This window comes from Mirounga leonina, unplaced genomic scaffold (genome assembly GCF_011800145.1).
Source record: "Mirounga leonina isolate KUSES-001 unplaced genomic scaffold, KU_Mleo_1.0 Mir_82, whole genome shotgun sequence".
Taxonomy (NCBI): domain Eukaryota; kingdom Metazoa; phylum Chordata; class Mammalia; order Carnivora; family Phocidae; genus Mirounga; species Mirounga leonina.
Window position 1 is genome coordinate 29,622,165 of NW_023270825.1, and position 17,002 is coordinate 29,639,166.

General features: G+C 45.0%; 1 protein-coding gene across 6 annotated transcripts in view; it reads right to left on the reverse strand.

Moving 5' to 3' along the window:
- SIPA1L1 (signal induced proliferation associated 1 like 1) overlaps positions 1 to 17,002 on the reverse strand; it is a 447,306-nt gene that overhangs the window by 366,338 nt on the left and 63,966 nt on the right. For 2 of the 6 annotated variants that reach the window (XM_034992846.1, XM_034992844.1), the window contains exons 1-2: positions 2,955 to 3,046; positions 2,273 to 2,332 (exon numbers count right to left, since the gene is read on the reverse strand). The gene's annotated coding sequence lies outside the window, so the exon portion shown is untranslated. Of the gene's footprint in view, positions 1 to 1,910; positions 2,250 to 2,272; positions 2,767 to 2,954; positions 3,047 to 17,002 lie in introns of those variants that run through there. The other 4 variants (XM_034992848.1, XM_034992847.1, XM_034992842.1 and 1 more) reach the window with 3 other exon arrangements.

Genomic DNA, 17,002 nt, shown 5'->3' on the forward strand with positions numbered 1-17,002 from the left:
ACTACATACTTTCCCCTAAATTGGAAAGATTCAGGGAATCTGTATTTTTACACTTTTCCACCTCTCCTCGTGCTTCTGTTTCACAGCTCAGAGAGACAGAAAACAGCCTTTTATTGAAAAATTCAAACTGCAATTTAATAGAACATATACATAACTCAGAGTCAACCAAGATCCCCCAAAGTTTACAAAACCACGAAACTCAAGCAATCTTCAATCTATGACTTCAATAAAGCTACATGAAGATTTTTTCTAAAGTTGTTTAAAAAGCGGGGGGTAGGGGGTTCCCTAAAATTACTCATGTAATTCAAAGCAAAAGCAAAGTAAATAAATACGAAAGCCAGAAAATAATAGTGAAAGGATAGAGTTAAATGAATCTCAGTACAAAATCTAAGTAAGGTGCTTTGGATTTATTACCAAGAGTTCAAGTCAACCTTGCCACAGGATCCCAACGACTGCCTGACACTTCAGATCTAAAAAGTTCTCTGTATCAAAATTGCAATTTCAAAGCCGGAGGAGCTGTACCAGGAACTACAGAGAAGCTAACAGCAACACCTACTGACTATCTTGAGCCACTTGCCAAACTTGTTCTGTCAAACTAGAGAAATCTAATGATACAGTCAACTTCAAGAGTCCTTTACTTAAGCATAATGAGATAAGAAAATAAGTTGTCACCCACGTAAAGCCATTCATCCCCAAAATCTCTTATTTTGCCCCTATTTACAAGCAAATCATCACCCAAGTCATTTTAAATGCATTGTTAATGGCTGATGCCTCAGTACAAGGAATTTATTCCATGGGAAAAATGTTTTAATATTAATATTCTTGTTAATAACTGGTATGTCATCTAATAGTTGGACACATCAGTGACCATAAAGTGCTTTACATAAACCTTTCATTTGAGACTACTGCTGTTACCACTGTTCTACATTATTCCCATCAGGTTTTTTTTTTTTCCCCCATCCTGGTAAAGGTGGTTTAATTGCAGCCTTCAAAAAATGAAAAAGAGAAAAGTGAAAGTCATTAAATCAGGATTATATAGAAAATTAATACTGTTACTAAACTGGCTGCAGAGAACGATTCTATAGGACTTAAATCTTGTACTTTTCCAAAAGATTAAGTCAGAGAATCTTTGCCTTGGACGAATATTCCATATGAGAAAAGAAGAGAAAGTTGACACTTAATTCCCACAGAGTACCAGTATAAAAACAATGGGTTTAAGAGTCTGAGTCAGAGTTTCAACATGAAAGGCTTACTTTATAGAGGAAACGCCAACCCCAGTTCATCCAGATAGACCTGGAACCTGATGAAAGTCGACACCTTTACTCTGAAATTTGCATCGCATCACTGGCTCCCAGTTTAGAAATATAATCGTCCAGCAGGTAGTAAGAATTTCAGGGAATGCTACCTCTAAAATACCAGGAAATTTTTCAGGAAAAATTAAATCTATTAAGGTAAACGCAGTCTCTAGAAGCCATCAGTCCCCAAATGCTTCCTTCAAAAACGAATACCAACAACTCAAACATCTTCCCTGAAGTGAGCCATTTCCCTTGTCTCTAGATTTAACAAACGGTGAAACCAGACGAAATTTCAACCTGCTCAATATGATTACTTGTCCACCTAGAAATGCCATGAAGCAATAGGGAGCCTCACAAATTTCCTTTACGGTCAGAAGTTGGAAACAGATGAGCCTAAAGAGGAAAACTTTTTGAAGCGGCCTCACGCCTCCCCAGCCCTCTCGAGGTTTACTTGCTCCAAGGAAAGCAGGTTAGGGCATCCCCGACTTTCACTGCCCTCCCCCCCAGAACCCCGGGAGAGAAATTAACCACCCGCGGGCAGCGAGCTCCCTACTCCCTTTCCCATGATTACAACCCTCGGCCTCTCCTTTCCAGCACAGCCTGCAAAGCGCTCACCCAGGTGACCGAAGGGGAAGGGTGCCGGGTGACGACGAGAGCAGCCCGGTGGGCGCAGCCACCCCGACGGGGGCGCGGGTCTCCCGGCCTCTCGCGGGGGCGCTCCGCCGGTAGTTATGCAGATCCAGATTCCGAGGTGCGTGCGCGCGCGCCGTGCGCGGTGCAGCCCGGACTCGCCCCCGCCGGGCTGCGTTATCAGCACAGCACCGAATCGGAAATAAAACTTTGACCGGTCTCCCGGTGTCTGCTCCCGGCCCTGGACCCGAGCCCCAGCCAAAAACGCGCTGGGGGAGGGGGGGGGGCTGTCGACAGTCCTGCACCCCCGCTCCCCTGCCCGGCCCCAGGGCGCGGGAGCCACTTACCGCTCGGCCCGGCCTCCCGGTGCTGCCGCGCGTCCGGGGTGGGTCCGCCGCGCGATCTCCCTGGGGAGAAAGAGAAACCGTGTGGACGGTCGGCGCGCGCTCACTCGCCGCCTCCTCTGCGGAGGACGGCGGGCGGCGAGGCCCGGCCGGGGCGGGCGCCTGGCGGAGGGGGGCCCGGGGGAGGTGGGGGCTGAATCTGCCCAACTCCCGAGCCCCGCTCCGAGGGGGACCCGGAAAGCCGGCTGGAGAGCAGCCGGCTGGGGCCGCGCTCCTGGAGTGGGTGGCGAAGGTGCCTCGGTCCCCGGGCATCAACTATTGTCTGGGCGTCCTGGTCCCCGCTCGCGCGGCCTCTGAGGCTCAGCGCCCCCCATCCCGCCCGCCTGCCCCCAGGAGAAAAAGCTGGGGGTGGGGGCCGCGGATAAAGCGGGTTTGGGGTGGCCGGGGGGTTCGGGTTCCAGAGGTCGGAGGTGGGTGCAGGGGAAGGGGAGGTGCGTGCCGAGTGGGGGAGGGGACAGGTAACTGCCGACGGGGGTGGGAAGGCCCGGGAGGACCGGTGGAGGGGGAGGAAATGGGAGGGAGCCCCGGAGGCGGGAAGGGATGGAGTGGCTGGGGGGCGGCCTCTGAAGCCCAGACCTGGCCCTCCCCGGGGACCCTCCTCCCGGGAAGTCGGCGCCGCACTGACTTTTTCGCTCACTCGCTCACGCACGCACTGAACTCGCTCACAAAGTTGCCGGCGGTGGCGGCGCCGCACTCGCCCTTCCCTCCCCTCCAGTCCCCTCTCCTCCCCCCCTCCCCGCCCCATTCCTTCCCCTCCTTCTCTCCCTCCCTCGGCAAGTCTCGGGTGAGATCACCGCTGGGCTGCTCAGCACAGCGCGCCAATCTCGCGAGAGAAGCGGCCGCTCAGCCCGGCCAGCCCGGGAAGTAGGAGTTGGAGGAAGGTGGGGGACCGCGGAACTCCTAGTTGCTATGACGACGGCAAAGCCCTGGATTCCTGTCTCCTGCAGAGAGCCAAGGCAGCAAACGTGGGTGCAGTTTTCATCCTGCCCCCTCCCTTGCCCGACACCCTAATGGTGGGGAAAGCGAATGCTAGAAGCGGGAGGAGGATTTTTAAACCTGTCTGAGAGGGCATCTGTAGACCAACGTCATGATATCTGGCCAGATTTGGCAAATGAAGCTAATTGTTTGGGGGGTTTTCTCCAGAGGTTCTGGGGGAGATTTCTGCCATAGAAGCCAGCACGTATCTGTACCCCCAAATTTCTACCATATAGTCACTCCTTCAACCCACCCGTCTAACCTCATCCCCCAACCACTTCTCCAGAGGCTCCCTCTCTCCTCCCTTCCCCCGCCCCCACCTCCCCATCACCACCACCAGATTGGGCTCCTTGAGGATCTGCCTTATTCATCTTTGTGTTCTCAGCGCCTCCACAGGCTTGGTACAATGCAGATACTGACTTAACGTCTGTTGTGGGGGGGAAATGAGTGCAGCAGTCTGTAAGCGTCCTCAATACCTTCCTTTCATCCTACCCTGTAGAGTATGTACCTACTTAGGCTTAGAATGTAAGTTTCTGCTCCACAGCCATATTTCATTACTGTTTCTGTTCACACAGAATGTGTCTTTTTCAATAGAGTCCTTCCTTTCTACAACTTTGTCTCATAAAAACCCTGGGGTGGGGGGAGTTTTGTTTAGTTATTTTTTTTTAATCACTAAGCTTTTCAAACGCCTTCAAACCTACTTCAAAATGCTGGTAAGGATCAAGATGAAATCTTTTCGAGCCGTCTTTATTCTTTTAATTGTAGGAACTTTTCTTTGGGGGTTTTAGTCACTGCCTAAATAAAATGGATCCTGTGAATAGAAGTGAAGCTTCAACTTTAGATTTCAAAGGGGATGCGTGAAAAATATACGCCATGATATGTGAATTATATCTCAATAAAAAGCTAATAAATCCTATCCCGACTTACATTAATATGAGAAAAGTGTGATTTAATTCAATCCCACAAAACTAGAAGCCCATGAAAGTAGATTAGGCTTTAAGTTAAGACTCTTTTAGGTCAAGTGCAAGCTTAAATCCTAGGTTGATGAAAGTTTTTACATTAGAAACCTAAGTGAATACAATGATTGAAAAGCACTGGACAACTTCAGAAGACTAGGTTTGAGTTTTTTTGTGTCACTAATAATTGAGTCTCCTTGAGAAGTCATTTAATCTCTGATTCTTCATCTGTAAAATGAGGGGGTAGCCCAGATGTGAGGTCAGCTTTAAAATTCTGTAGCTCCATGCCTATAAAAATTTCTAATAAATAACATATTTTCCTTTTACATAAAAAATAAATAAAATGAGTGTTTCATTTTATAGGTCAGTTTCACAAAGTTTAGCTAAGTGTTGACGAGTTGATTTTAAAGTTTCTCTTGTCTCAACTGTAAAAACAACAAAAATATTGACCATGCTACAGTAATTTCACAGGGAATCAATCCATCATTCATGATTTGTTTTTACACTAACTCAAAACAGATTCCTTATTTAATAAATATGCTAACTCAAACCAAAGACCTGAACTGAATATATCCACACCCCCACCAAAATAACTATAAGGAAGGAGGGAGGGAAAGAAGGAAAGAAGAAGAAAGGAAGGAGAGAAGGAAGGGAGGGTGGGAGGGCAGGCCTTAAATTCACACACTGGTGTTTTTAATATAAATTTTTTTACAAAGAGGAGTGCCTGGGTGGTTCAGTCAGCTTAGGGTCTGCCTGTGCCTGGGTGGCTCAGTCGTTAAGCTAAGTGTCTGCCTTTGGCTTAGGTCGTGATCTTAGGGTCCTGGGATGGAGCTCCGCGTTGGGCTCTCTACTCAGCAGGGAGTCTGATTCTTTCCCTCTCTCTCTCTCTCAAATAAATAAATAAAATCTTTTTTAAAAAATTTTTTTACAAAGAAACTCAATAGAGCATCACTATCCATCCCATTGATGTGTGTTAAGGAAATGTCTTTCCCAGCATAGTTCACTATTGTAAATCAGTTGTTCATTTGCTCTGGCTCAACTTTTAACGTAGTTTTACCCATAAAGGAAGGCTGCCAATCTGTATGCACCAGCACCATACAATTTCAAGGCCACCTGTTTTATGACTCCCAGATAGCTATTTGATAACATTTTAAATAACTGACCCAAGTGCTAGCCAAACCTATTAACTGTATTCAATGCTTATGAGACTCAAGTGTGGGTATTGGCCTCAGATTATGAAGGTAACCTCCCTAACCTTCAAATAGAGTAGAATAGGAGAAATTGTCCCAGGGACCTAAAACTGCTCTTTCAAGGCCCTGGGCTACTATTTATCTGTCACTGGTGACAGAATTTTCACCTATGTTTCTGAAGGAGATAAAAGGTGAAATCCACCAAAGCTGTAGGTTCTAATTACATGTTTTCTGATTCAGTCACTCCCTCTGTATTCTCCTTGGCCTTCTGGGGTTTCAAGATAGCAGACAAGAGGCAGCAGAAGAGTAAAAGGGGGAATACAGAGTTTGCCAAACACCATTCCTGCCTCCTCTCCCTGGGCTCCTCTACCCACCTCTGCCTAACACCTCCCACACACAGGGATGTGTAACCTTCCCTAGTGATAAGGGGAACATCTAGTCATTTCCTGTTCCTCCTTCCCTATTCACTTCTTTGTTTGTTAGAACACAGTTGAATTCATTTCCCTCTGGTTATTTATTTCTACACAACAAAACACCCTAACATATCTGATATGGAATGATTTTGACACAGAAGCCTACCAAGGAAGCAAAATTAGTATTTTTTAATATTATAAATATCAATTCACATTTGCATGTTTTTCAGTTAAAGTCTAGTTTATTCAGCCTATTATCATCAATTCAGAACTTCCTATTACTAACTATACATCTATAGGGAAGTACTAACAAATATGCAGAAAAATTACTCTTAACTCTTAAAAAAGACCGAAGTGTTCCCAAATCATCCAAAATTAAGTTATAGCTAATGCTGTTTCAATTTTAGGGTTTTATTGTTTTAGCCCTATGTAACTTGATTTATCTGAATACTAGATTTCTTAGAACAGTTCAGTCTCCCATCTGCATGATAATATTTATCACATGTTTAAACACCAACAACTTTATAATCAATTAACATTGCTTAGCAGAGTCACTACACTTCCTTGTCCACTCCCCCACTCTTCTAAAGGACTATTTCACACCTTCTCCCCCTTCATCAAGCCTCTGGCTTATTACTCATAGCTAACGACCTTGCTTCTTTGTTGGTAAAATAGAAGCAATCAAGAGAGAACCTGGTACACACTCCCTTCCTACCACTCTAAATACCAACCCACCTGTACCTGTCTGCACATACTCTTCTGTCCTCCTGCACTTGTGATGAACTCTCAGAGCTCTAAGCTAAGACTAACCTCTCCCACTGTGTACTAGTCCCATCCCCTCTGACCCAGGGACATCAATTCAGTAACTGCCCCTCTCTCCTGCATCAGGAAATTTCCCTCTCTACTGAGTCACTTCTAAGAGTGTATATGCATGCTGTAATATCTGCCATGGTGAAAAATAAGACATTTCCTAGAGTCCATATCTCCCTCTACTTCACTTTACCCCTCAGATCTTCAAAAGGTTTTGCCATGCTTGCTGTCTTCAGTTCCTCTCCTCCATTCTCTTGAATTGCCCCCACCAGTCCAGGGAAACAGATCTCGGGGTCCTTAGTGACTGCCTTGTTGCTAAATCCAGTGGTCAGTTCCCATCCTCACCTCATTCGAGCCCTCAGCAACAGAGAAAGGTTGGTCACTCTCATCCTTGAAATACTTTCTTCATGTGGCTTCTGGGCTAAGAGTCTGTCTTGACTCTTATTCTAGCTTTGTGGCCTTCTCAGTCTCCCGTCTCTCAACTCAGAAGTCCCCAGGTCTCTATGGACATCTTCTCTTTGTGGTCTCTTACCATTCTGTGGTCATCTCACCAGTCTGATGACTTTAAATGACATCTATATTCTGACTACCCTCAAATTTACATCTCCAATCCAGATGCCTCCCTGAAATCCAGACTCATACATCTGTGAAAATTAATAAAGGGAAACCTCCCTAATGTGGAGTCCAGAGGCTAGAAGAGGGAGTCCTACCACTCAACCTCAATTACAGGAACAATCATCAATTAGAGACTCCAATGGAAGTGTCAATTACACACCTCAGCAGAAGAATCCTCAACAGGAAAGGATAATCAATTACAGGCCCCAAGAGGGAAAAGATGAGCATTGCATCTTTTCCTACACAAAATTGGCTACCCCTGCAACTGGGCCAATGAGAAACCATCATCACCTTGAACTCCTGCTTTTTTCCAATGGGTTTTCCTTCAAAACAAGTCCCCCTGACATCCTCCTTCTTCTCCATAAAATACCATTCTTCATTTGTTGGACTGGTCTCTGGTTTCACCACAGCATGCTTGTCCTGAATGCACTCCTCCATTATTTCTGAATAAACCCATTTTGCTGGTAAAATAACTGACAGTTTTATCTTTAAGGTTAACACATCCATCTCCTATTCAACATCTCCAGCTGGTTGTATATTAGGTATCTCAGACTTTACATGTGTAAAGCTGAAAAGCTCCAGATATTCCCCCAAAAAAACAGTTCCCTCCTGCAATTTTCCCCACCTCCATTAAGGGCACCCTTCCAGAGATTCAAAGGTTTTCCTTCGGAGCAAAAGTCGTGGGGTCATCCTTGACTTCTCTACTTCTCTCACATCATATATCCAGACCATTAGTGAATTCTGTTGGCATTTCTTTCAAAATACATGTAGAATCCAATCACTTTCCACCCACTGCAAATCTCCCTGCTTGAAGCCTTTTCTCACTTGGATTATCACAATATTCCCCCTGTTGGTCCCCCCCCCCCTTTTTTTTTTTAAAGATTTTATTTATTATTTGACAGAGAGACACAGCAAAGAGGGAACACAAGCAAGGGCAGACAGAGAGGGAGAAGCAGGCCTCCTGCTGAGCAGGGAGCCCGATGCGGGGCTCGATCCCAGGACCCTGGGATCATGACCTAAGCCGAAGGCAGATGCTCAATGACTGAGCCACCCAGGCACCCCAGGTCTCCCTTTCTGATCTCTCTGTTCCTGCCCTTCCCCTCAATAATTTGTTCTACGTACAGGACCCAGGCTGTGGAGCATAAGTAAGTTAGATCGTGTCACCTCCCTGCTCAAAAGCCTTCAGGGCTTCTCATGTCACTCAGAGAAAAAGTCAAAGTTCCCATTCTGGACTAGAGAAATGTATTCTCTGACTTCCATCTAGAGCTCTGACTTCAACTTCTTCCTCTCCACCACCCCACCCACCCACCCCCTCAGCCACAGTGGCTTCTCTCTGTTCCCTAAATACACCAGACACTCTCCTGCCTCCAAGCCCTGCGTTTGCTATTCCCTCTGCCTGGAAAGCTCTTCCCCCAAATGTCTGTGTGGCTCACTCCCTGTTCGAAGGTCATTGTGTCATTTGCAGGCTTGCTCCCAGTGCTCTCTCTTCTTAATCCTGTGTTGTTCTCCCTATCTCTCCCTCTCGTTCATAAGGTGAGATCTCTGAAAGCAAGAGTTTCATGTCTGCTTTGTTACTTCTGTATCCCTGTATTCCCAGCACCTAGAACAGTGCCTGGCATATATACAATAGGCACTCAATGCATGTCTGTTGAATAAGCAAGTAATGCTGTTTTAAAGACAAAGTAAAAGGGCTAGCAGAGTATAGGAGGCAGACTAATTCCCCCCTAAGATATCCATGTCTTAATACTTAGAACCTGTGAATATGTCACCTTCCATGACAAAAGGGACTTTGCAGATGGGATTAAAATCTGGAGATGATGGGAAACATGCCTTACATTATCTGAGTGGACCCAGTGTAATCACAAGTTTCCCATAAGAGGGAAATAGGAGTATCAGAGTTAGAGTCACAGGAGATAAGACCCCATGGAATGGAAACAGGATCAGACAGAGATTTGAGGATGCTACCCCAGCGGCTGAGACAATGGAGGAAGGGGCCATGAGCCAAGGAATGTAGGCAGCCTCTTGAAGTTGGACAAGGCAAGGGAAAGAGATTCTCCCCTAGAGCCTTCAGAAGGATGTACAGCCCTGCCAACAGCTTGACCTCCAGAATTGCAAGAGAACAAATCTACATTATTTTGAGCCACTAAATTTGTTGCAGCAGTAAGAAGAAATTACTACTCAGAGTGTAAACTCATTGAAGGCAGGACATGTGTCTTGTTCATTCTTAAGTCCCTACTGTCTAGCACAATTCCTAACACAAGGAAGGCACTCAGTAAATGTTTGTGGAAGGAAGGAATGAAGTTTAACAGCAGAGAAGAATCAAAGCTCCCATCCTGATGGAGTGGCGGAATCACTTACCTGGTGTCACCTTGCCTCAGAAAGGGAAGAAAGCATCTTGCTATTAGGAAGTCTCCTTGAACTTTTTGAGCCATAAAGATATAGGAGCAAAGAATAGGGAGACAACCCAGGGCTTAGTCACCAACATCAGCTACAGAGAATGAAGACAAGTCACAAGGGGCTGTGTGGGATATGTTAAGGAGTTTGGCCTCTCTTCTGTAGGCAATAGGGAACCATTGAAGGATTTTCAGTAAGGCAGAGAGACATATTCAAATTTGCATTTAGGAGGTATAGCACACTTACAGCATGGAACTTAAAAATCCATGGGTCAGAGAAGAGGTCAGAACTAGAGTCATAAATGTGGGAGGCAGTAGCTTGTAGTTGTTGATATATTGCATTTAGATAACATTTTAATTAAAAGCACCCTCACAAATTTTCTTTCCTTCTCATAGGTATGTTCTTCTGAAACATATTCCATTGAGCTGTTTATGCCATTCCTGGTTTTCTGACAATTTTCTTGCTAACATGTGTTCAATAAAAAACCTAGAAGGACTGAAAGTTCTGGCTCACCAACACTTTTGACCTTTTTCTACACAGGCATCAACACATACTACTCCAGCTACATTTTTTTTTTTTTAAAGATATCTATCTTCTCTGAACTATTTCAAAATTTTTTATTCATCCCTCCAATAGTACTTCCTTTCAGGAAGCTCTTTGCACTGTTTAAAATATGTGAACATTTTCTTAGGAGCTGGAAATTTCCTTCCAACTAACCCCTGTCTCTTTAATCCTTTCATCAGATTTCATGGTTGAGAATGTGTCAAGAAGGAAGGTGGAAAAAAAAAGGTCTCTCTCCACTTCCTTGTCTTTTTAAATCCCTAGAAATGAAAAGAGGCTTGCTCATGACTTGGAAGTGGTGGGCTGAGGCCTCCCAGAACCATCTGCCTCCTTTCATTGCCAGCCAGAACCAAGGCGACATTGACAAGAACCCAGGAGCTGAGGGAGCGCCTGAGTTGCACCTGCCCCATGGGATCCAGGGAGAGCACAGTGAGATTCTGCAGCGGTCACAATTTGCGTACTCCCGGGTACAGGAAGCATATGCAATTAGGGCGTCTGCTTGTAGACATACCGAAGAGCACGACTGGCATGTTAAAGCATCATAGCCTTTATTTGAGGGCAAAGAGGAAAGAATGACTATGCTGATAGCTCAAATATGTTTAGGATCTTAAAACAGCTCATCACTTACCCTGAATTTTACAAATCACTTTTCAGAGATGAAAATTTTTAAATGTCTCTTTCCATTTCATTTGTTCTTTACATTTGAGGGGTAGCGATGAGTTCGCTTACTCAGGTATAAGAAATAGCCAAGGCCACTACCTGTAATCTTTTACTTATGCTACAGATACTCACCCAGTGGAGTGGAAGAAAATCTACTAGACCTTGGATTCTGACTTGGATTTCCAGATTCTAACTCAACCAGATCAACTGTAACTTTAATATGTTGTTTAATTTTTTATTTCATTTTTCTGGACTTCTATTTCTTTAAGTGCAAGAGGAGAGGACTAAGAACCCATCCTTTTGGACTAGACACTTGTATGTTGCCATATTAGCCTCTTTCAGGTATCTATATGCTCCTGGTCAAGAATCTGAGGTCTGGGCTTTCGTTCCTGAACAAGAAAAAGTTCCTGAACCTCCCTCCTTTCTCACTGGCCTCGCCCTTCCAACTATGGTCTTCACCTGCCCCTGGCCTCTCCTGCCTCCTACCCACACCCCCAGCTCCACAGCCCCATCTCAGATATCAAGGGCCACCACCACTCATGCTGAAAGTTTGGAGAGGGGTGTAGACTCCCAAACAATCGTGCAGACGTGTCCTGTGGCACTCTCGCGGTCGGTGCTGCTAGAGTGGATGTCATTCTTGCTTGTGGCATGACCAGCCCATACCAGCGGCTCTGCTTGGCAGTGGGACTCTTGGGACTACTGCTCCCACTGCCCAGAACCGCCAGCCTCTAGTCCCTGGGCTGCTGGGCCACCCAAAGCACAGTCCCTGCCAAGAAACTGGGGACAACTTGAAGATGCAGGATTGGCCTAGAGAATCCATTCAAATTCCCCCAGCTGGGACTGTATTATGGGAGCAAAAACGAAAGTGTCACACCGACGGGTCTTCACCGGAAGGCAGGTCTGCATGATGGAGTCAGAGGGACCTGGCCTCACACCCCACCTCCACCTCCACACTTGGTAGCCTAGTGGCTTTGGAAAAAGTTATTTACCTCTCTAAGCCTTGGTTTTCTTGCCTCTAAAGTGGTAATAATAATCATGATTGGATTCTTTAAAAGATTTATTTATTATTTATTTATTTATTTATTTATTTGAGAGAGAGAGCGTGCATGATCAGGGGAGGAGCAAAGGGAGAGCGGGGAAGAGAGAGAGAGAGAGAGAAGCAGACTCCCCCCTGAGCTGGGAGCCCGACTCGGGGCTTGATCCCACAACCCTGAGATTATGACCCGAGCTGAAACCAAGAGTCAGCCACTTAATTGACTGAACCATCCAGGCGCCCCATGATTGTTTTTTAAACACATGGTTGTTTAGAGGATTAAATAACATAACATGAATTTTTTAAAAAGTATTTTACTTTTAAGTTATCTCTACACCCAACATGGGACTTGAACTCACAGCTCTGAGATCACAAGTTGCATGCTCTACTGACCAGCCAGGCGTCCTGAGATAACACACATTTTGTTAGACTCTGTAGGTTGGCTACCTAAAAGCCTGGCAAAACCCTCTTTTCCCTCCTTGCCCTCCATGTCTTTCCAGATTTCTTGAAGCCTTCAGAACAAGCTCACATAAAACAGGGACTCTTCTGAAAACTTGAGTTCCAAAACATATGCAGAAATACCAATGCAGAAATGTAGAGATACAGTACCCACCAGGCTCTCTCCATCACTCACCTGCTCCTCTCCCCACATTCTCTCTGCACAGTGCTTTCCTTGATTTGTTTTGGTCCACATAAGGAAAATACCTCCCAGATCTCCCAGATTCATTCCAAACTCAAATATGTCCCAAGTTTGCAAAATACCTGGAGAAAGAAGGACCTGCCTGACCCAGCTCTGGATCAGGTGCCCGCCTCTGATCAGCTGTGGCCAGGAGTGTGGGGCCACGTTGCATAAAATGGCATGGAGGAACCATGACAAGACTATGGCGGTGTCAGTTCCCAGGAAGAGGGACAGCAGACCACAGTTAACATGCAGGGTGGAGGAGTTTCGTGAGAGGTATACAACCAGGTTTCGTCCCTTAAGGAAATTATCACATATGGGGAGCCGGGAAGAAGATAGAAATATTAAGTCTTTGATTAAGTTTAAATTGATTTTGACACTAAAGGGGATAATGTATGAAAAAAAACCCCAAATGATCAACAGTGGTGGAAGAAATCTTGTGCTTTTTTGAGGTCCAGTCAATAACGCACTGCAGCTCTCTCTGGAAGACATGGGCTCCTCAGGCCTTTCTGCCCTTACAAAACTCTAGGCTTCACCCTTCCTTCTGTCTTGGGAGACAAGACATAAAAACACTTATTCAAAATAAAGGATGGGTAGGGGACAGGTTTTGTCAAACAGGGCAACTATTTAAAGTGGGATCTTTCTGCCCTGGGCAGGAATTAATGGAATTAAGCCATGAAGGGGGATTTACTATACTGTACACAGTGAAAGAGGCTACAAAATAGGATAAGACAGGATTAAGTAGCATAATTAGAGTTTATGGAAAAGGGATCAAGAAGTTAGTGATGGTTCCAGGAAGCCAGTGGATCTTGGCTTATGTGGTGAAGATGAGAGAGGTGGGGCACTCTTGGAGGGAGGAGCAGCGAACAAAAGAACCGAGGTCAGAGTGAACGTGTCACATTTGTGGACAATCACATGCAAGGGCACGTAGAACACGGCCACTAAACTGTGGGATGCCCAGTGAAAGCACCCAGTGTGCCTGTTAAATGCAGATTCCTGGGCCTCCCACGCATAGATTTGAGTGTAGTTGTTCCGAAGAGGGTCCTGCTGCACTGAGCCAGTGCCTCTTGCTGGGGCTACTTTAGTCCCCAATCCCCAGAGGGGCCACTTGGTCACCAGCTGGTCTGGCCTTCAGCCAGGGGCATTGTGACACCCAGCCCAAGATGCAACAGTAACAGTCCCGATATCTAATGCTTCTTAGACAATGTTGCTGTTTATATGTCTCACTGTTTCCTTCACCTGTCTTTTATTATCTAACCAAACTGATTTTTATATAAACTTAATAATCAGCATTTGTATAATAGTAAAGAGTGATTTATCTTAATTTAAAAAGAGGTATGTTTGAAGAGTTTCTATTCCAAACTTCTCAAGATTTGATACTATTAATTAATCATACCTTATTTCTTTTTCTTTCTAAGCCACTTTTTATCACCTCTCCTGCAATTCAACCCACATAATTTCCATTAAGGTATCATTCTACAACAAGAAAACAGAGTTAAGGATAAGTCATATAATTTTCAAGGTGTTGAGACTAAAACAGGTTTCTTAATGCTCTCCCCAAGGGTTTTCTTATTAAGCCATTATCTTGTCATTATTTTATTCTTGAGTTGTTCCCTTCAATTATTTTCAGAAAAATTTAAAATGCTAGTAAGATGTTTTCCAGTCCCTTGACCCAGAAATTTCAAGTACACACAGAATGAATATGACTTTTCACTGCCCCTCCCTCTTCTCTGCTTGAATTTCTCTTATTCTTCAGTCCATCCCCAGTCTAAATTTTGCAACTGTTTTTCTCTGGACCTACTGTGAGGACGAGACAGGAAAAGCATCTGCCTTGTGTCATTATGTTCATTTAGTTGGGTGGTTCTCACTCCATTATCACCATGAACAGGCTTTGAGTCTTCTATCTAATTTCCATCTAGCCCCAGTTTTAAAGTATTTTTTTTAAAGATTTTATTTATTTATTTGAGAGAGAGAAAGCATAAGCAAGGGGAGAGGGGAAGAGGAAGAGGGAGAATCAGACTCCCTGCCCAGCAGAGAGCCTGAGGAAGGGCTCCATCCCTGGACCCCGAGATCATGACCTGAGCTGAAGGCAGACGCTTAACTGACTGAGCCACCCAGATGCCCCCATCTAGCCCCATTCTATTAGAAATGTGGTACTATTCAGCAGTTAACTCTTCTAATAATCAGAAGAAACAGCTATGATGACTCAGCCCTCTTGGGCTCCAAGCAGTGGATACAATCCCATCTGAAACCTCTGTGTCCTGAGATTGATCTGGATCTCTGATCTGTGCTACCTAGGAGCACACAAGATGAAACACAACATTTATTGGACCATCACTGGGGTTAGTGAATCAGACCAACTAGATGAACAATAGCTATAAGTACACAAGTTGATCTCTGGGGTGCTAAACAATATACAACAAGCCCCCCTCTTGGGATTGTGTTCTGCTTATTTATTATTACACAATAAATTACCCTCAAATCTAGAGACTTAAGACAACCACCATTTTATTATATTTCACAATTTTCACGTCAGAGAATTCTGGCAGAGCTCAGCCAGGCGATTCTTCTGTTCCAACCCACATGTCTGCACCTTGGTAGCCACTTGGCTTCTTCAGCAAAGCAGTCTCAGCGTAGTCAGACTTAGCAGACAGAGCTTCCAAAAAGGGTGTTCAGAGGGACAGGAAGTGGAAGTTGCCACTTTTTTTTTTTTTTAGATTTACTTATTTATTTATTTATTTGAGAGAGAGAGCACAAGCTGGAGGGCAAGAGGGAGAGGGAGAGAGAATCTCAAGCAGGCTCCATGCTGAGCGTGGAGCTGGAGATGGGGCTCGATCCCATGACCCCAAGATCAGGATCTGAGCCAAAACCAAGAGTCAGCCACTCAATGGACTGCACCACCCAGATGCCCCAGAAGTTGTCAATTTCTTAAGTCCTCGGCCTGGAAATTGGCATATTATTTCTGTCATATTCTATTAGTCAAGAAATTATATCTCTGGCCCATGTAATAAGAGAGGGGAATAATAAAGAATATGTGGCCATCTTTAATCCATCATGGAGTTTTTGCACCAAACATTTGTAGAGCATGGAGTTAAGCCCAGGCTCAGTGTACAAATCTGGGAATATGGAGGAATAGTAACACACTCCCTGCCACTAACAAGTCCGCAGCCTAGAGGAGAAGCTGATGTGTTATATAGTTCCTGTTCATAAACGTTCAGTAATTCTCCAAGAAACCAGGAGTAAATTTTAGGAGATAATTTAAAATGAAAAAGAAAAATCCACTGTCTGGTAATATCCAGTTTCTCATAATTCAAATGTCTATTTATCTAACAACACCTGGCATACAAATAAATTGAGACATGGAGCCAAAGCTTGAAGTGCTAGAGGGGAAAATAAATGGCAGAGGTAACTTCTTTGAGAAACAGATCTTGTGCATGCTAAGAAACTGGAGTCAGAGCTCAGTGATCATGGGATAAACTCCAAAAGACTTCAGTTCTCATCTGTAAGGCAAGCAGTTAGGCCAGCTCTCACCCTTGGCAAACCTGTCAATCACAAATCAGAGAAGGCTGACTCTCCTAACAGAGCATTTGGATCACAAAGGAAAGGCAGAGCAATCAGGCATCCTTTTTCTTGGGAAAACAGGGAAGATGATGTTTCTAGTTCAGCAGACTTCCAGCTGCCTCCCCTTGAAGCAGAGCTGCTAGGCATGAAGTCACTTAGCTTAATAGACTGATGTCACAACTGTTTAAGGTTTGAGATTTCTAGCAAGAGTTTGGGAGAATATGGTCACACCGTAATAGACTATTGTGTTCATGAAGCAAAAATATAGTAGAGATTTGGAGAAAGTGGCTTAGATTCTGCTTTTTAGGGAGGCTTCCTGAGAGACACGCCATCAAAATCACTGACCTACAAACCATTCCCTGCCTGCCCTGTTCCTTTGGGCCTCTGGGCTTTGTCCATGTTGCTCTCTCACGGGGAACACCTGGGTCATACTGGAAAGGGGAAAGGAAAACATGAGAATGTGGCTGGGACCAGGGAAGTGGCCCGAGCAGCGCAATATTTGGAAGGCATACGTTGTACCCAACGGGGTTGCAGATAACAAATGCCGCCGAGCAGAGAAAAAAGACTCACGTGGTGGAAAAAGGTCTCAGATAGGGTGCGTGAACTTCAGCTAAACCGAGACAGGGATGTCAAAGAAGATGATTCTAGGCTGGTATAGCAGCACACATGACACATGGATGTAGTTCCAGCCAGCAGTTTTTGAGCACCTACCCTATGGCAGGCATTGGCTGCTGCTGAGCCCCTGTATAGGATCAGGACACATTCGGGAGACCTCAAGGACACCAGCCCAGTACCTGCATCTGAGACTGTTGGGAGATAAGGTTGG